Source organism: Atractosteus spatula, chromosome 19 (genome assembly GCF_055471065.1).
Source record: "Atractosteus spatula isolate fAtrSpa1 chromosome 19, fAtrSpa1.hap1, whole genome shotgun sequence".
NCBI classification, from domain to species: Eukaryota; Metazoa; Chordata; class Actinopteri; order Semionotiformes; family Lepisosteidae; genus Atractosteus; species Atractosteus spatula.
This window is the reverse complement of record NC_142724.1, coordinates 18,840,971-18,855,638: the sequence shown is the minus strand read 5'-3', so window position 1 is coordinate 18,855,638 and position 14,668 is coordinate 18,840,971. Positions and strand designations below refer to the sequence as shown.

The 14,668-nt window shown below is 62.5% G+C and overlaps 14 non-coding genes across 14 annotated transcripts; all 14 read right to left on the bottom strand.

Annotated features, from left to right (window-relative positions):
* Positions 1-342: 342 nt before the first annotated feature.
* On the bottom strand, positions 343-533 carry LOC148818225 (U2 spliceosomal RNA). The gene has a single exon (XR_016094554.1). It is a non-coding gene; the product is annotated as a U2 spliceosomal RNA (small nuclear RNA).
* An 837-nt stretch (positions 534-1,370) lies between these two features.
* LOC148818224 (U2 spliceosomal RNA) lies at positions 1,371-1,561 on the bottom strand. Its single transcript, XR_016094553.1, has one exon. It is a non-coding gene; the product is annotated as a U2 spliceosomal RNA (small nuclear RNA).
* Positions 1,562-2,400: 839 nt separating this feature from the next.
* Positions 2,401-2,591, bottom strand: LOC148818223 (U2 spliceosomal RNA). The gene has a single exon (XR_016094552.1). It is a non-coding gene; the product is annotated as a U2 spliceosomal RNA (small nuclear RNA).
* Positions 2,592-3,428: 837 nt separating this feature from the next.
* LOC148818222 (U2 spliceosomal RNA) lies at positions 3,429-3,619 on the bottom strand. The gene has a single exon (XR_016094551.1). It is a non-coding gene; the product is annotated as a U2 spliceosomal RNA (small nuclear RNA).
* An 837-nt stretch (positions 3,620-4,456) lies between these two features.
* Positions 4,457-4,647, bottom strand: LOC148818221 (U2 spliceosomal RNA). The gene has a single exon (XR_016094550.1). It is a non-coding gene; the product is annotated as a U2 spliceosomal RNA (small nuclear RNA).
* Positions 4,648-5,484: 837 nt separating this feature from the next.
* LOC148818220 (U2 spliceosomal RNA) lies at positions 5,485-5,675 on the bottom strand. The gene has a single exon (XR_016094549.1). It is a non-coding gene; the product is annotated as a U2 spliceosomal RNA (small nuclear RNA).
* Positions 5,676-6,516: 841 nt separating this feature from the next.
* Positions 6,517-6,707, bottom strand: LOC148818219 (U2 spliceosomal RNA). The gene has a single exon (XR_016094548.1). It is a non-coding gene; the product is annotated as a U2 spliceosomal RNA (small nuclear RNA).
* An 837-nt stretch (positions 6,708-7,544) lies between these two features.
* LOC148818218 (U2 spliceosomal RNA) lies at positions 7,545-7,735 on the bottom strand. Its single transcript, XR_016094547.1, has one exon. It is a non-coding gene; the product is annotated as a U2 spliceosomal RNA (small nuclear RNA).
* An 841-nt stretch (positions 7,736-8,576) lies between these two features.
* Positions 8,577-8,767, bottom strand: LOC148818217 (U2 spliceosomal RNA). The gene has a single exon (XR_016094546.1). It is a non-coding gene; the product is annotated as a U2 spliceosomal RNA (small nuclear RNA).
* An 841-nt stretch (positions 8,768-9,608) lies between these two features.
* Positions 9,609-9,799, bottom strand: LOC148818216 (U2 spliceosomal RNA). The gene has a single exon (XR_016094545.1). It is a non-coding gene; the product is annotated as a U2 spliceosomal RNA (small nuclear RNA).
* An 839-nt stretch (positions 9,800-10,638) lies between these two features.
* LOC148818215 (U2 spliceosomal RNA) lies at positions 10,639-10,829 on the bottom strand. The gene has a single exon (XR_016094544.1). It is a non-coding gene; the product is annotated as a U2 spliceosomal RNA (small nuclear RNA).
* Positions 10,830-11,666: 837 nt separating this feature from the next.
* Positions 11,667-11,857, bottom strand: LOC148818214 (U2 spliceosomal RNA). Its single transcript, XR_016094543.1, has one exon. It is a non-coding gene; the product is annotated as a U2 spliceosomal RNA (small nuclear RNA).
* Positions 11,858-12,694: 837 nt separating this feature from the next.
* LOC148818213 (U2 spliceosomal RNA) lies at positions 12,695-12,885 on the bottom strand. The gene has a single exon (XR_016094542.1). It is a non-coding gene; the product is annotated as a U2 spliceosomal RNA (small nuclear RNA).
* An 831-nt stretch (positions 12,886-13,716) lies between these two features.
* Positions 13,717-13,907, bottom strand: LOC148818212 (U2 spliceosomal RNA). Its single transcript, XR_016094541.1, has one exon. It is a non-coding gene; the product is annotated as a U2 spliceosomal RNA (small nuclear RNA).
* Between the last annotated feature and the right edge of the window lie 761 nt (positions 13,908-14,668).

Here is a 14,668-nt window from a genome sequence, read left to right as displayed (position 1 = left end):
CCCGCCTGCAAGGACGGGGACACACACACACACACACACACACACACACACACACACACACACACACACACACACAGCCACGCCTGCCTCCCAGGGAAAAGGAGGAAAAAACTAAGTTTTTTGGAGGGAAAACGCACGGGAGCCGAAAAGGGGGCCGGCCTGCTGGCCGAGAGAGTCGAGGCGCGGGAAAGCGCACGGAGGGAGCACGGGAACGGGGAGGGGGAGAGAGAGACACAGAGGCACAGAGACACACGGATGGACGAGAGACGAGACCGGAGAGGAAGGAGCTCCGGTCCACCTCGCTTGCTTGCTAGCTACGTCTGTCTTTTCACCGCTGAGAGAAGGTAGTGCACCGTTCCCGGAGGCGCTGCAATACCGGGCCGATGCGTGGAGAGGACGGAGCAAGCTCCTGATCCAGCTCCCTGTTCCAAAAATCCGTTTAATATGTGGTCCCCCGATGGGGGACGTATCAGATATTAAACTGATAAGAACAGATACTACACTTGATCTTAGCCAAAAGGCCGAGAAGCGATACCCCCAAAGGCGCGGACCGACGCGCGGGCGTTCCGCTGGCGCACAGTGGCGCAGGCCGACTCTCCTCTGGAGCCCGGGACCCGCGCAGCTGCCGGCCTCCCTGCAGCCAGAGGCCTGCCGCCGGACTCTGCTCCCCCTCTCTCTTGCCTGCCTGCCTGCCTTCCTGCCAGTCCCGGGCGGGGGCCCTGCTCTTTGATCTTCTGTCAACGGCCCGACAACGACCGCAGCCGCGGGGGGCGCCAGCCGCCCGGCCTCCTTAGCTTAGGCCCCTCCCACCGGCAGCAGCTGTGCCCAACCAGCTGCAAGCGAAAGCGGACCGCCAGCACCTGCGGGCAGAGGCAAGGGGCAGCTCTCTCTCTCGGGAGGGACGGGGACGCGCGCGCACACACACACGCCTGCCTGCCTGCCTGCCTGCCTGCCTGCGGAAAAAAAAGAAAGAAAAGGTGTATATACTAAGTTTTTTGGAGGGAAAACGCCCGGCTGTCGAAAGGGGCCCGCCTGCAAGGACGGGGACACACACACACACACACACACACACACACACACACACACACACACACACACACACAAGCCACGCCTGCCTCCCAGGGAAAAGGAGGAAAAAACTAAGTTTTTTGGAGGGAAAACGCACGGGAGCCGAAAAGGGGGCCGGCCTGCTGGCCGAGAGAGTCGAGGCGCGGGAAAGCGCACGGAGGGAGCACGGGAACGGGGAGGGGGAGAGAGAGACACAGAGGCACAGAGACACACGGATGGACGAGAGACGAGACCGGAGAGGAAGGAGCTCCGGTCCACCTCGCTTGCTTGCTAGCTACGTCTGTCTTTTCACCGCTGAGAGAAGGTAGTGCACCGTTCCCGGAGGCGCTGCAATACCGGGCCGATGCGTGGAGAGGACGGAGCAAGCTCCTGATCCAGCTCCCTGTTCCAAAAATCCGTTTAATATGTGGTCCCCCGATGGGGGACGTATCAGATATTAAACTGATAAGAACAGATACTACACTTGATCTTAGCCAAAAGGCCGAGAAGCGATACCCCCAAAGGCGCGGACCGACGCGCGGGCGTTCCGCTGGCGCACAGTGGCGCAGGCCGACTCTCCTCTGGAGCCCGGGACCCGCGCAGCTGCCGGCCTCCCTGCAGCCAGAGGCCTGCCGCCGGACTCTGCTCCCCCTCTCTCTTGCCTGCCTGCCTGCCTTCCTGCCAGTCCCGGGCGGGGGCCCTGCTCTTTGATCTTCTGTCAACGGCCCGACAACGACCGCAGCCGCGGGGGGCGCCAGCCGCCCGGCCTCCTTAGCTTAGGCCCCTCCCACCGGCAGCAGCTGTGCCCAACCAGCTGCAAGCGAAAGCGGACCGCCAGCACCTGCGGGCAGAGGCAAGGGGCAGCTCTCTCTCTCGGGAGGGACGGGGACGCGCGCGCACACACACACGCCTGCCTGCCTGCCTGCCTGCCTGCCTGCGGAAAAAAAAGAAAGAAAAGGTGTATATACTAAGTTTTTTGGAGGGAAAACGCCCGGCTGTCGAAAGGGGCCCGCCTGCAAGGACGGGGACACACACACACACACACACACACACACACACACACACACACACACACACACACACACAAGCCACGCCTGCCTCCCAGGGAAAAGGAGGAAAAAACTAAGTTTTTTGGAGGGAAAACGCACGGGAGCCGAAAAGGGGGCCGGCCTGCTGGCCGAGAGAGTCGAGGCGCGGGAAAGCGCACGGAGGGAGCACGGGAACGGGGAGGGGGAGAGAGAGACACAGAGGCACAGAGACACACGGATGGACGAGAGACGAGACCGGAGAGGAAGGAGCTCCGGTCCACCTCGCTTGCTTGCTAGCTACGTCTGTCTTTTCACCGCTGAGAGAAGGTAGTGCACCGTTCCCGGAGGCGCTGCAATACCGGGCCGATGCGTGGAGAGGACGGAGCAAGCTCCTGATCCAGCTCCCTGTTCCAAAAATCCGTTTAATATGTGGTCCCCCGATGGGGGACGTATCAGATATTAAACTGATAAGAACAGATACTACACTTGATCTTAGCCAAAAGGCCGAGAAGCGATACCCCCAAAGGCGCGGACCGACGCGCGGGCGTTCCGCTGGCGCACAGTGGCGCAGGCCGACTCTCCTCTGGAGCCCGGGACCCGCGCAGCTGCCGGCCTCCCTGCAGCCAGAGGCCTGCCGCCGGACTCTGCTCCCCCTCTCTCTTGCCTGCCTGCCTGCCTTCCTGCCAGTCCCGGGCGGGGGCCCTGCTCTTTGATCTTCTGTCAACGGCCCGACAACGACCGCAGCCGCGGGGGGCGCCAGCCGCCCGGCCTCCTTAGCTTAGGCCCCTCCCACCGGCAGCAGCTGTGCCCAACCAGCTGCAAGCGAAAGCGGACCGCCAGCACCTGCGGGCAGAGGCAAGGGGCAGCTCTCTCTCTCGGGAGGGACGGGGACGCGCGCGCACACACACACGCCTGCCTGCCTGCCTGCCTGCCTGCCTGCGGAAAAAAAAGAAAGAAAAGGTGTATATACTAAGTTTTTTGGAGGGAAAACGCCCGGCTGTCGAAAGGGGCCCGCCTGCAAGGACGGGGACACACACACACACACACACACACACACACACACACACACACACACACACACACACAAGCCACGCCTGCCTCCCAGGGAAAAGGAGGAAAAAACTAAGTTTTTTGGAGGGAAAACGCACGGGAGCCGAAAAGGGGGCCGGCCTGCTGGCCGAGAGAGTCGAGGCGCGGGAAAGCGCACGGAGGGAGCACGGGAACGGGGAGGGGGAGAGAGAGACACAGAGGCACAGAGACACACGGATGGACGAGAGACGAGACCGGAGAGGAAGGAGCTCCGGTCCACCTCGCTTGCTTGCTAGCTACGTCTGTCTTTTCACCGCTGAGAGAAGGTAGTGCACCGTTCCCGGAGGCGCTGCAATACCGGGCCGATGCGTGGAGAGGACGGAGCAAGCTCCTGATCCAGCTCCCTGTTCCAAAAATCCGTTTAATATGTGGTCCCCCGATGGGGGACGTATCAGATATTAAACTGATAAGAACAGATACTACACTTGATCTTAGCCAAAAGGCCGAGAAGCGATACCCCCAAAGGCGCGGACCGACGCGCGGGCGTTCCGCTGGCGCACAGTGGCGCAGGCCGACTCTCCTCTGGAGCCCGGGACCCGCGCAGCTGCCGGCCTCCCTGCAGCCAGAGGCCTGCCGCCGGACTCTGCTCCCCCTCTCTCTTGCCTGCCTGCCTGCCTTCCTGCCAGTCCCGGGCGGGGGCCCTGCTCTTTGATCTTCTGTCAACGGCCCGACAACGACCGCAGCCGCGGGGGGCGCCAGCCGCCCGGCCTCCTTAGCTTAGGCCCCTCCCACCGGCAGCAGCTGTGCCCAACCAGCTGCAAGCGAAAGCGGACCGCCAGCACCTGCGGGCAGAGGCAAGGGGCAGCTCTCTCTCTCGGGAGGGACGGGGACGCGCGCGCACACACACACGCCTGCCTGCCTGCCTGCCTGCCTGCCTGCGGAAAAAAAAGAAAGAAAAGGTGTATATACTAAGTTTTTTGGAGGGAAAACGCCCGGCTGTCGAAAGGGGCCCGCCTGCAAGGACGGGGACACACACACACACACACACACACACACACACACACACACACACACACACACACACAAGCCACGCCTGCCTCCCAGGGAAAAGGAGGAAAAAACTAAGTTTTTTGGAGGGAAAACGCACGGGAGCCGAAAAGGGGGCCGGCCTGCTGGCCGAGAGAGTCGAGGCGCGGGAAAGCGCACGGAGGGAGCACGGGAACGGGGAGGGGGAGAGAGAGACACAGAGGCACAGAGACACACGGATGGACGAGAGACGAGACCGGAGAGGAAGGAGCTCCGGTCCACCTCGCTTGCTTGCTAGCTACGTCTGTCTTTTCACCGCTGAGAGAAGGTAGTGCACCGTTCCCGGAGGCGCTGCAATACCGGGCCGATGCGTGGAGAGGACGGAGCAAGCTCCTGATCCAGCTCCCTGTTCCAAAAATCCGTTTAATATGTGGTCCCCCGATGGGGGACGTATCAGATATTAAACTGATAAGAACAGATACTACACTTGATCTTAGCCAAAAGGCCGAGAAGCGATACCCCCAAAGGCGCGGACCGACGCGCGGGCGTTCCGCTGGCGCACAGTGGCGCAGGCCGACTCTCCTCTGGAGCCCGGGACCCGCGCAGCTGCCGGCCTCCCTGCAGCCAGAGGCCTGCCGCCGGACTCTGCTCCCCCTCTCTCTTGCCTGCCTGCCTGCCTTCCTGCCAGTCCCGGGCGGGGGCCCTGCTCTTTGATCTTCTGTCAACGGCCCGACAACGACCGCAGCCGCGGGGGGCGCCAGCCGCCCGGCCTCCTTAGCTTAGGCCCCTCCCACCGGCAGCAGCTGTGCCCAACCAGCTGCAAGCGAAAGCGGACCGCCAGCACCTGCGGGCAGAGGCAAGGGGCAGCTCTCTCTCTCGGGAGGGACGGGGACGCGCGCGCACACACACACGCCTGCCTGCCTGCCTGCCTGCCTGCCTGCGGAAAAAAAAGAAAGAAAAGGTGTATATACTAAGTTTTTTGGAGGGAAAACGCCCGGCTGTCGAAAGGGGCCCGCCTGCAAGGACGGGGACACACACACACACACACACACACACACACACACACACACACACACACACACACACAAGCCACGCCTGCCTCCCAGGGAAAAGGAGGAAAAAACTAAGTTTTTTGGAGGGAAAACGCACGGGAGCCGAAAAGGGGGCCGGCCTGCTGGCCGAGAGAGTCGAGGCGCGGGAAAGCGCACGGAGGGAGCACGGGAACGGGGAGGGGGAGAGAGAGACACAGAGGCACAGAGACACACGGATGGACGAGAGACGAGACCGGAGAGGAAGGAGCTCCGGTCCACCTCGCTTGCTTGCTAGCTACGTCTGTCTTTTCACCGCTGAGAGAAGGTAGTGCACCGTTCCCGGAGGCGCTGCAATACCGGGCCGATGCGTGGAGAGGACGGAGCAAGCTCCTGATCCAGCTCCCTGTTCCAAAAATCCGTTTAATATGTGGTCCCCCGATGGGGGACGTATCAGATATTAAACTGATAAGAACAGATACTACACTTGATCTTAGCCAAAAGGCCGAGAAGCGATACCCCCAAAGGCGCGGACCGACGCGCGGGCGTTCCGCTGGCGCACAGTGGCGCAGGCCGACTCTCCTCTGGAGCCCGGGACCCGCGCAGCTGCCGGCCTCCCTGCAGCCAGAGGCCTGCCGCCGGACTCTGCTCCCCCTCTCTCTTGCCTGCCTGCCTGCCTTCCTGCCAGTCCCGGGCGGGGGCCCTGCTCTTTGATCTTCTGTCAACGGCCCGACAACGACCGCAGCCGCGGGGGGCGCCAGCCGCCCGGCCTCCTTAGCTTAGGCCCCTCCCACCGGCAGCAGCTGTGCCCAACCAGCTGCAAGCGAAAGCGGACCGCCAGCACCTGCGGGCAGAGGCAAGGGGCAGCTCTCTCTCTCGGGAGGGACGGGGACGCGCGCGCACACACACACGCCTGCCTGCCTGCCTGCCTGCCTGCCTGCGGAAAAAAAAGAAAGAAAAGGTGTATATACTAAGTTTTTTGGAGGGAAAACGCCCGGCTGTCGAAAGGGGCCCGCCTGCAAGGACGGGGACACACACACACACACACACACACACACACACACACACACACACACACACACACACACACAAGCCACGCCTGCCTCCCAGGGAAAAGGAGGAAAAAACTAAGTTTTTTGGAGGGAAAACGCACGGGAGCCGAAAAGGGGGCCGGCCTGCTGGCCGAGAGAGTCGAGGCGCGGGAAAGCGCACGGAGGGAGCACGGGAACGGGGAGGGGGAGAGAGAGACACAGAGGCACAGAGACACACGGATGGACGAGAGACGAGACCGGAGAGGAAGGAGCTCCGGTCCACCTCGCTTGCTTGCTAGCTACGTCTGTCTTTTCACCGCTGAGAGAAGGTAGTGCACCGTTCCCGGAGGCGCTGCAATACCGGGCCGATGCGTGGAGAGGACGGAGCAAGCTCCTGATCCAGCTCCCTGTTCCAAAAATCCGTTTAATATGTGGTCCCCCGATGGGGGACGTATCAGATATTAAACTGATAAGAACAGATACTACACTTGATCTTAGCCAAAAGGCCGAGAAGCGATACCCCCAAAGGCGCGGACCGACGCGCGGGCGTTCCGCTGGCGCACAGTGGCGCAGGCCGACTCTCCTCTGGAGCCCGGGACCCGCGCAGCTGCCGGCCTCCCTGCAGCCAGAGGCCTGCCGCCGGACTCTGCTCCCCCTCTCTCTTGCCTGCCTGCCTGCCTTCCTGCCAGTCCCGGGCGGGGGCCCTGCTCTTTGATCTTCTGTCAACGGCCCGACAACGACCGCAGCCGCGGGGGGCGCCAGCCGCCCGGCCTCCTTAGCTTAGGCCCCTCCCACCGGCAGCAGCTGTGCCCAACCAGCTGCAAGCGAAAGCGGACCGCCAGCACCTGCGGGCAGAGGCAAGGGGCAGCTCTCTCTCTCGGGAGGGACGGGGACGCGCGCGCACACACACACGCCTGCCTGCCTGCCTGCCTGCCTGCCTGCGGAAAAAAAAGAAAGAAAAGGTGTATATACTAAGTTTTTTGGAGGGAAAACGCCCGGCTGTCGAAAGGGGCCCGCCTGCAAGGACGGGGACACACACACACACACACACACACACACACACACACACACACACACACACACACACAAGCCACGCCTGCCTCCCAGGGAAAAGGAGGAAAAAACTAAGTTTTTTGGAGGGAAAACGCACGGGAGCCGAAAAGGGGGCCGGCCTGCTGGCCGAGAGAGTCGAGGCGCGGGAAAGCGCACGGAGGGAGCACGGGAACGGGGAGGGGGAGAGAGAGACACAGAGGCACAGAGACACACGGATGGACGAGAGACGAGACCGGAGAGGAAGGAGCTCCGGTCCACCTCGCTTGCTTGCTAGCTACGTCTGTCTTTTCACCGCTGAGAGAAGGTAGTGCACCGTTCCCGGAGGCGCTGCAATACCGGGCCGATGCGTGGAGAGGACGGAGCAAGCTCCTGATCCAGCTCCCTGTTCCAAAAATCCGTTTAATATGTGGTCCCCCGATGGGGGACGTATCAGATATTAAACTGATAAGAACAGATACTACACTTGATCTTAGCCAAAAGGCCGAGAAGCGATACCCCCAAAGGCGCGGACCGACGCGCGGGCGTTCCGCTGGCGCACAGTGGCGCAGGCCGACTCTCCTCTGGAGCCCGGGACCCGCGCAGCTGCCGGCCTCCCTGCAGCCAGAGGCCTGCCGCCGGACTCTGCTCCCCCTCTCTCTTGCCTGCCTGCCTGCCTTCCTGCCAGTCCCGGGCGGGGGCCCTGCTCTTTGATCTTCTGTCAACGGCCCGACAACGACCGCAGCCGCGGGGGGCGCCAGCCGCCCGGCCTCCTTAGCTTAGGCCCCTCCCACCGGCAGCAGCTGTGCCCAACCAGCTGCAAGCGAAAGCGGACCGCCAGCACCTGCGGGCAGAGGCAAGGGGCAGCTCTCTCTCTCGGGAGGGACGGGGACGCGCGCGCACACACACACGCCTGCCTGCCTGCCTGCCTGCCTGCCTGCGGAAAAAAAAGAAAGAAAAGGTGTATATACTAAGTTTTTTGGAGGGAAAACGCCCGGCTGTCGAAAGGGGCCCGCCTGCAAGGACGGGGACACACACACACACACACACACACACACACACACACACACACACACACACACACACACACAAGCCACGCCTGCCTCCCAGGGAAAAGGAGGAAAAAACTAAGTTTTTTGGAGGGAAAACGCACGGGAGCCGAAAAGGGGGCCGGCCTGCTGGCCGAGAGAGTCGAGGCGCGGGAAAGCGCACGGAGGGAGCACGGGAACGGGGAGGGGGAGAGAGAGACACAGAGGCACAGAGACACACGGATGGACGAGAGACGAGACCGGAGAGGAAGGAGCTCCGGTCCACCTCGCTTGCTTGCTAGCTACGTCTGTCTTTTCACCGCTGAGAGAAGGTAGTGCACCGTTCCCGGAGGCGCTGCAATACCGGGCCGATGCGTGGAGAGGACGGAGCAAGCTCCTGATCCAGCTCCCTGTTCCAAAAATCCGTTTAATATGTGGTCCCCCGATGGGGGACGTATCAGATATTAAACTGATAAGAACAGATACTACACTTGATCTTAGCCAAAAGGCCGAGAAGCGATACCCCCAAAGGCGCGGACCGACGCGCGGGCGTTCCGCTGGCGCACAGTGGCGCAGGCCGACTCTCCTCTGGAGCCCGGGACCCGCGCAGCTGCCGGCCTCCCTGCAGCCAGAGGCCTGCCGCCGGACTCTGCTCCCCCTCTCTCTTGCCTGCCTGCCTGCCTTCCTGCCAGTCCCGGGCGGGGGCCCTGCTCTTTGATCTTCTGTCAACGGCCCGACAACGACCGCAGCCGCGGGGGGCGCCAGCCGCCCGGCCTCCTTAGCTTAGGCCCCTCCCACCGGCAGCAGCTGTGCCCAACCAGCTGCAAGCGAAAGCGGACCGCCAGCACCTGCGGGCAGAGGCAAGGGGCAGCTCTCTCTCTCGGGAGGGACGGGGACGCGCGCGCACACACACACGCCTGCCTGCCTGCCTGCCTGCCTGCCTGCGGAAAAAAAAGAAAGAAAAGGTGTATATACTAAGTTTTTTGGAGGGAAAACGCCCGGCTGTCGAAAGGGGCCCGCCTGCAAGGACGGGGACACACACACACACACACACACACACACACACACACACACACACACACACACACACACACAAGCCACGCCTGCCTCCCAGGGAAAAGGAGGAAAAAACTAAGTTTTTTGGAGGGAAAACGCACGGGAGCCGAAAAGGGGGCCGGCCTGCTGGCCGAGAGAGTCGAGGCGCGGGAAAGCGCACGGAGGGAGCACGGGAACGGGGAGGGGGAGAGAGAGACACAGAGGCACAGAGACACACGGATGGACGAGAGACGAGACCGGAGAGGAAGGAGCTCCGGTCCACCTCGCTTGCTTGCTAGCTACGTCTGTCTTTTCACCGCTGAGAGAAGGTAGTGCACCGTTCCCGGAGGCGCTGCAATACCGGGCCGATGCGTGGAGAGGACGGAGCAAGCTCCTGATCCAGCTCCCTGTTCCAAAAATCCGTTTAATATGTGGTCCCCCGATGGGGGACGTATCAGATATTAAACTGATAAGAACAGATACTACACTTGATCTTAGCCAAAAGGCCGAGAAGCGATACCCCCAAAGGCGCGGACCGACGCGCGGGCGTTCCGCTGGCGCACAGTGGCGCAGGCCGACTCTCCTCTGGAGCCCGGGACCCGCGCAGCTGCCGGCCTCCCTGCAGCCAGAGGCCTGCCGCCGGACTCTGCTCCCCCTCTCTCTTGCCTGCCTGCCTGCCTTCCTGCCAGTCCCGGGCGGGGGCCCTGCTCTTTGATCTTCTGTCAACGGCCCGACAACGACCGCAGCCGCGGGGGGCGCCAGCCGCCCGGCCTCCTTAGCTTAGGCCCCTCCCACCGGCAGCAGCTGTGCCCAACCAGCTGCAAGCGAAAGCGGACCGCCAGCACCTGCGGGCAGAGGCAAGGGGCAGCTCTCTCTCTCGGGAGGGACGGGGACGCGCGCGCACACACACACGCCTGCCTGCCTGCCTGCCTGCCTGCCTGCGGAAAAAAAAGAAAGAAAAGGTGTATATACTAAGTTTTTTGGAGGGAAAACGCCCGGCTGTCGAAAGGGGCCCGCCTGCAAGGACGGGGACACACACACACACACACACACACACACACACACACACACACACACACACACACACACAAGCCACGCCTGCCTCCCAGGGAAAAGGAGGAAAAAACTAAGTTTTTTGGAGGGAAAACGCACGGGAGCCGAAAAGGGGGCCGGCCTGCTGGCCGAGAGAGTCGAGGCGCGGGAAAGCGCACGGAGGGAGCACGGGAACGGGGAGGGGGAGAGAGAGACACAGAGGCACAGAGACACACGGATGGACGAGAGACGAGACCGGAGAGGAAGGAGCTCCGGTCCACCTCGCTTGCTTGCTAGCTACGTCTGTCTTTTCACCGCTGAGAGAAGGTAGTGCACCGTTCCCGGAGGCGCTGCAATACCGGGCCGATGCGTGGAGAGGACGGAGCAAGCTCCTGATCCAGCTCCCTGTTCCAAAAATCCGTTTAATATGTGGTCCCCCGATGGGGGACGTATCAGATATTAAACTGATAAGAACAGATACTACACTTGATCTTAGCCAAAAGGCCGAGAAGCGATACCCCCAAAGGCGCGGACCGACGCGCGGGCGTTCCGCTGGCGCACAGTGGCGCAGGCCGACTCTCCTCTGGAGCCCGGGACCCGCGCAGCTGCCGGCCTCCCTGCAGCCAGAGGCCTGCCGCCGGACTCTGCTCCCCCTCTCTCTTGCCTGCCTGCCTGCCTTCCTGCCAGTCCCGGGCGGGGGCCCTGCTCTTTGATCTTCTGTCAACGGCCCGACAACGACCGCAGCCGCGGGGGGCGCCAGCCGCCCGGCCTCCTTAGCTTAGGCCCCTCCCACCGGCAGCAGCTGTGCCCAACCAGCTGCAAGCGAAAGCGGACCGCCAGCACCTGCGGGCAGAGGCAAGGGGCAGCTCTCTCTCTCGGGAGGGACGGGGACGCGCGCGCACACACACACGCCTGCCTGCCTGCCTGCCTGCCTGCCTGCGGAAAAAAAAGAAAGAAAAGGTGTATATACTAAGTTTTTTGGAGGGAAAACGCCCGGCTGTCGAAAGGGGCCCGCCTGCAAGGACGGGGACACACACACACACACACACACACACACACACACACACACACACACACACACACACAAGCCACGCCTGCCTCCCAGGGAAAAGGAGGAAAAAACTAAGTTTTTTGGAGGGAAAACGCACGGGAGCCGAAAAGGGGGCCGGCCTGCTGGCCGAGAGAGTCGAGGCGCGGGAAAGCGCACGGAGGGAGCACGGGAACGGGGAGGGGGAGAGAGAGACACAGAGGCACAGAGACACACGGATGGACGAGAGACGAGACCGGAGAGGAAGGAGCTCCGGTCCACCTCGCTTGCTTGCTAGCTACGTCTGTCTTTTCACCGCTGAGAGAAGGTAGTGCACCGTTCCCGGAGGCGCTGCAATACCGGGCCGATGCGTGGAGAGGACGGAGCAAGCTCCTGATCCAGCTCCCTGTTCCAAAAATCCGTTTAATATGTGGTCCCCCGATGGGGGACGTATCAGATATTAAACTGATAAGAACAGATACTACACTTGATCTTAGCCAAAAGGCCGAGAAGCGATACCCCCAAAGGCGCGGACCGACGCGCGGGCGTTCCGCTGGCGCACAGTGGCGCAGGCCGACTCTCCTCTGGAGCCCGGGACCCGCGCAGCTGCCGGCCTCCCTGCAGCCAGAGGCCTGCCGCCGGACTCTGCTCCCCCTCTCTCTTGCCTGCCTGCCTGCCTTCCTGCCAGTCCCGGGCGGGGGCCCTGCTCTTTGATCTTCTGTCAACGGCCCGACAACGACCGCAGCCGCGGGGGGCGCCAGCCGCCCGGCCTCCTTAGCTTAGGCCCCTCCCACCGGCAGCAGCTGTGCCCAACCAGCTGCAAGCGAAAGCGGACCGCCAGCACCTGCGGGCAGAGGCAAGGGGCAGCTCTCTCTCTCGGGAGGGACGGGGACGCGCGCACACACACACGCCTGCCTGCCTGCCTGCCTGCCTGCCTGCGGAAAAAAAAGAAAGAAAAGGTGTATATACTAAGTTTTTTGGAGGGAAAACGCCCGGCTGTCGAAAGGGGCCCGCCTGCAAGGACGGGGACACACACACACACACACACACACACACACACACACACACACACACACACACACACACAAGCCACGCCTGCCTCCCAGGGAAAAGGAGGAAAAAACTAAGTTTTTTGGAGGGAAAACGCACGGGAGCCGAAAAGGGGGCCGGCCTGCTGGCCGAGAGAGTCGAGGCGCGGGAAAGCGCACGGAGGGAGCACGGGAACGGGGAGGGGGAGAGAGAGACACAGAGGCACAGAGACACACGGATGGACGAGAGACGAGACCGGAGAGGAAGGAGCTCCGGTCCACCTCGCTTGCTTGCTAGCTACGTCTGTCTTTTCACCGCTGAGAGAAGGTAGTGCACCGTTCCCGGAGGCGCTGCAATACCGGGCCGATGCGTGGAGAGGACGGAGCAAGCTCCTGATCCAGCTCCCTGTTCCAAAAATCCGTTTAATATGTGGTCCCCCGATGGGGGACGTATCAGATATTAAACTGATAAGAACAGATACTACACTTGATCTTAGCCAAAAGGCCGAGAAGCGATACCCCCAAAGGCGCGGACCGGCGCGGGCGTTCCGCTGGCGCACAGTGGCGCAGGCCGACTCTCCTCTGGAGCCCGGGACCCGCGCAGCTGCCGGCCTCCCTGCAGCCAGAGGCCTGCCGCCGGACTCTGCTCCCCCTCTCTCTTGCCTGCCTGCCTGCCTTCCTGCCAGTCCCGGGCGGGGGCCCTGCTCTTTGATCTTCTGTCAACGGCCCGACAACGACCGCAGCCGCGGGGGGCGCCAGCCGCCCGGCCTCCTTAGCTTAGGCCCCTCCCACCGGCAGCAGCTGTGCCCAACCAGCTGCAAGCGAAAGCGGACCGCCAGCACCTGCGGGCAGAGGCAAGGGGCAGCTCTCTCTCTCGGGAGGGACGGGGACGCGCGCGCACACACACACGCCTGCCTGCCTGCCTGCCTGCCTGCCTGCGGAAAAAAAAGAAAGAAAAGGTGTATATACTAAGTTTTTTGGAGGGAAAACGCCCGGCTGTCGAAAGGGGCCCGCCTGCAAGGACGGGGACACACACACACACACACACACACACACACACACACACACACACACACACACAAGCCACGCCTGCCTCCCAGGGAAAAGGAGGAAAAAACTAAGTTTTTTGGAGGGAAAACGCACGGGAGCCGAAAAGGGGGCCGGCCTGCTGGCCGAGAGAGTCGAGGCGCGGGAAAGCGCACGGAGGGAGCACGGGAACGGGGAGGGGGAGAGAGAGACACAGAGGCACAGAGACACACGGATGGACGAGAGACGAGACCGGAGAGGAAGGAGCTCCGGTCCACCTCGCTTGCTTGCTAGCTACGTCTGTCTTTTCACCGCTGAGAGAAGGTAGTGCACCGTTCCCGGAGGCGCTGCAATACCGGGCCGATGCGTGGAGAGGACGGAGCAAGCTCCTGATCCAGCTCCCTGTTCCAAAAATCCGTTTAATATGTGGTCCCCCGATGGGGGACGTATCAGATATTAAACTGATAAGAACAGATACTACACTTGATCTTAGCCAAAAGGCCGAGAAGCGATACCCCCAAAGGCGCGGACCGACGCGCGGGCGTTCCGCTGGCGCACAGTGGCGCAGGCCGACTCTCCTCTGGAGCCCGGGACCCGCGCAGCTGCCGGCCTCCCTGCAGCCAGAGGCCTGCCGCCGGACTCTGCTCCCCCTCTCTCTTGCCTGCCTGCCTGCCTTCCTGCCAGTCCCGGGCGGGGGCCCTGCTCTTTGATCTTCTGTCAACGGCCCGACAACGACCGCAGCCGCGGGGGGCGCCAGCCGCCCGGCCTCCTTAGCTTAGGCCCCTCCCACCGGCAGCAGCTGTGCCCAACCAGCTGCAAGCGAAAGCGGACCGCCAGCACCTGCGGGCAGAGGCAAGGGGCAGCTCTCTCTCTCGGGAGGGACGGGGACGCGCGCGCACACACACACGCCTGCCTGCCTGCCTGCCTGCCTGCCTGCGGAAAAAAAAGAAAGAAAAGGTGTATATACTAAGTTTTTTGGAGGGAAAACGCCCGGCTGTCGAAAGGGGCCCGCCTGCAAGGACGGGGACACACACACACACACACACACACACACACACACACACACACACACACACACACACAAGCCACGCCTGCCTCCCAGGGAAAAGGAGGAAAAAACTAAGTTTTTTGGAGGGAAAACGCACGGGAGCCGAAAAGGGGGCCGGCCTGCTGGCCGAGAGAGTCGAGGCGCGGGAAAGCGCACGGAGGGAGCACGGGAACGGGGAGGGGGAGAGAGAGACACAGAGGCACAGAGACACACGGATGGACGAGAG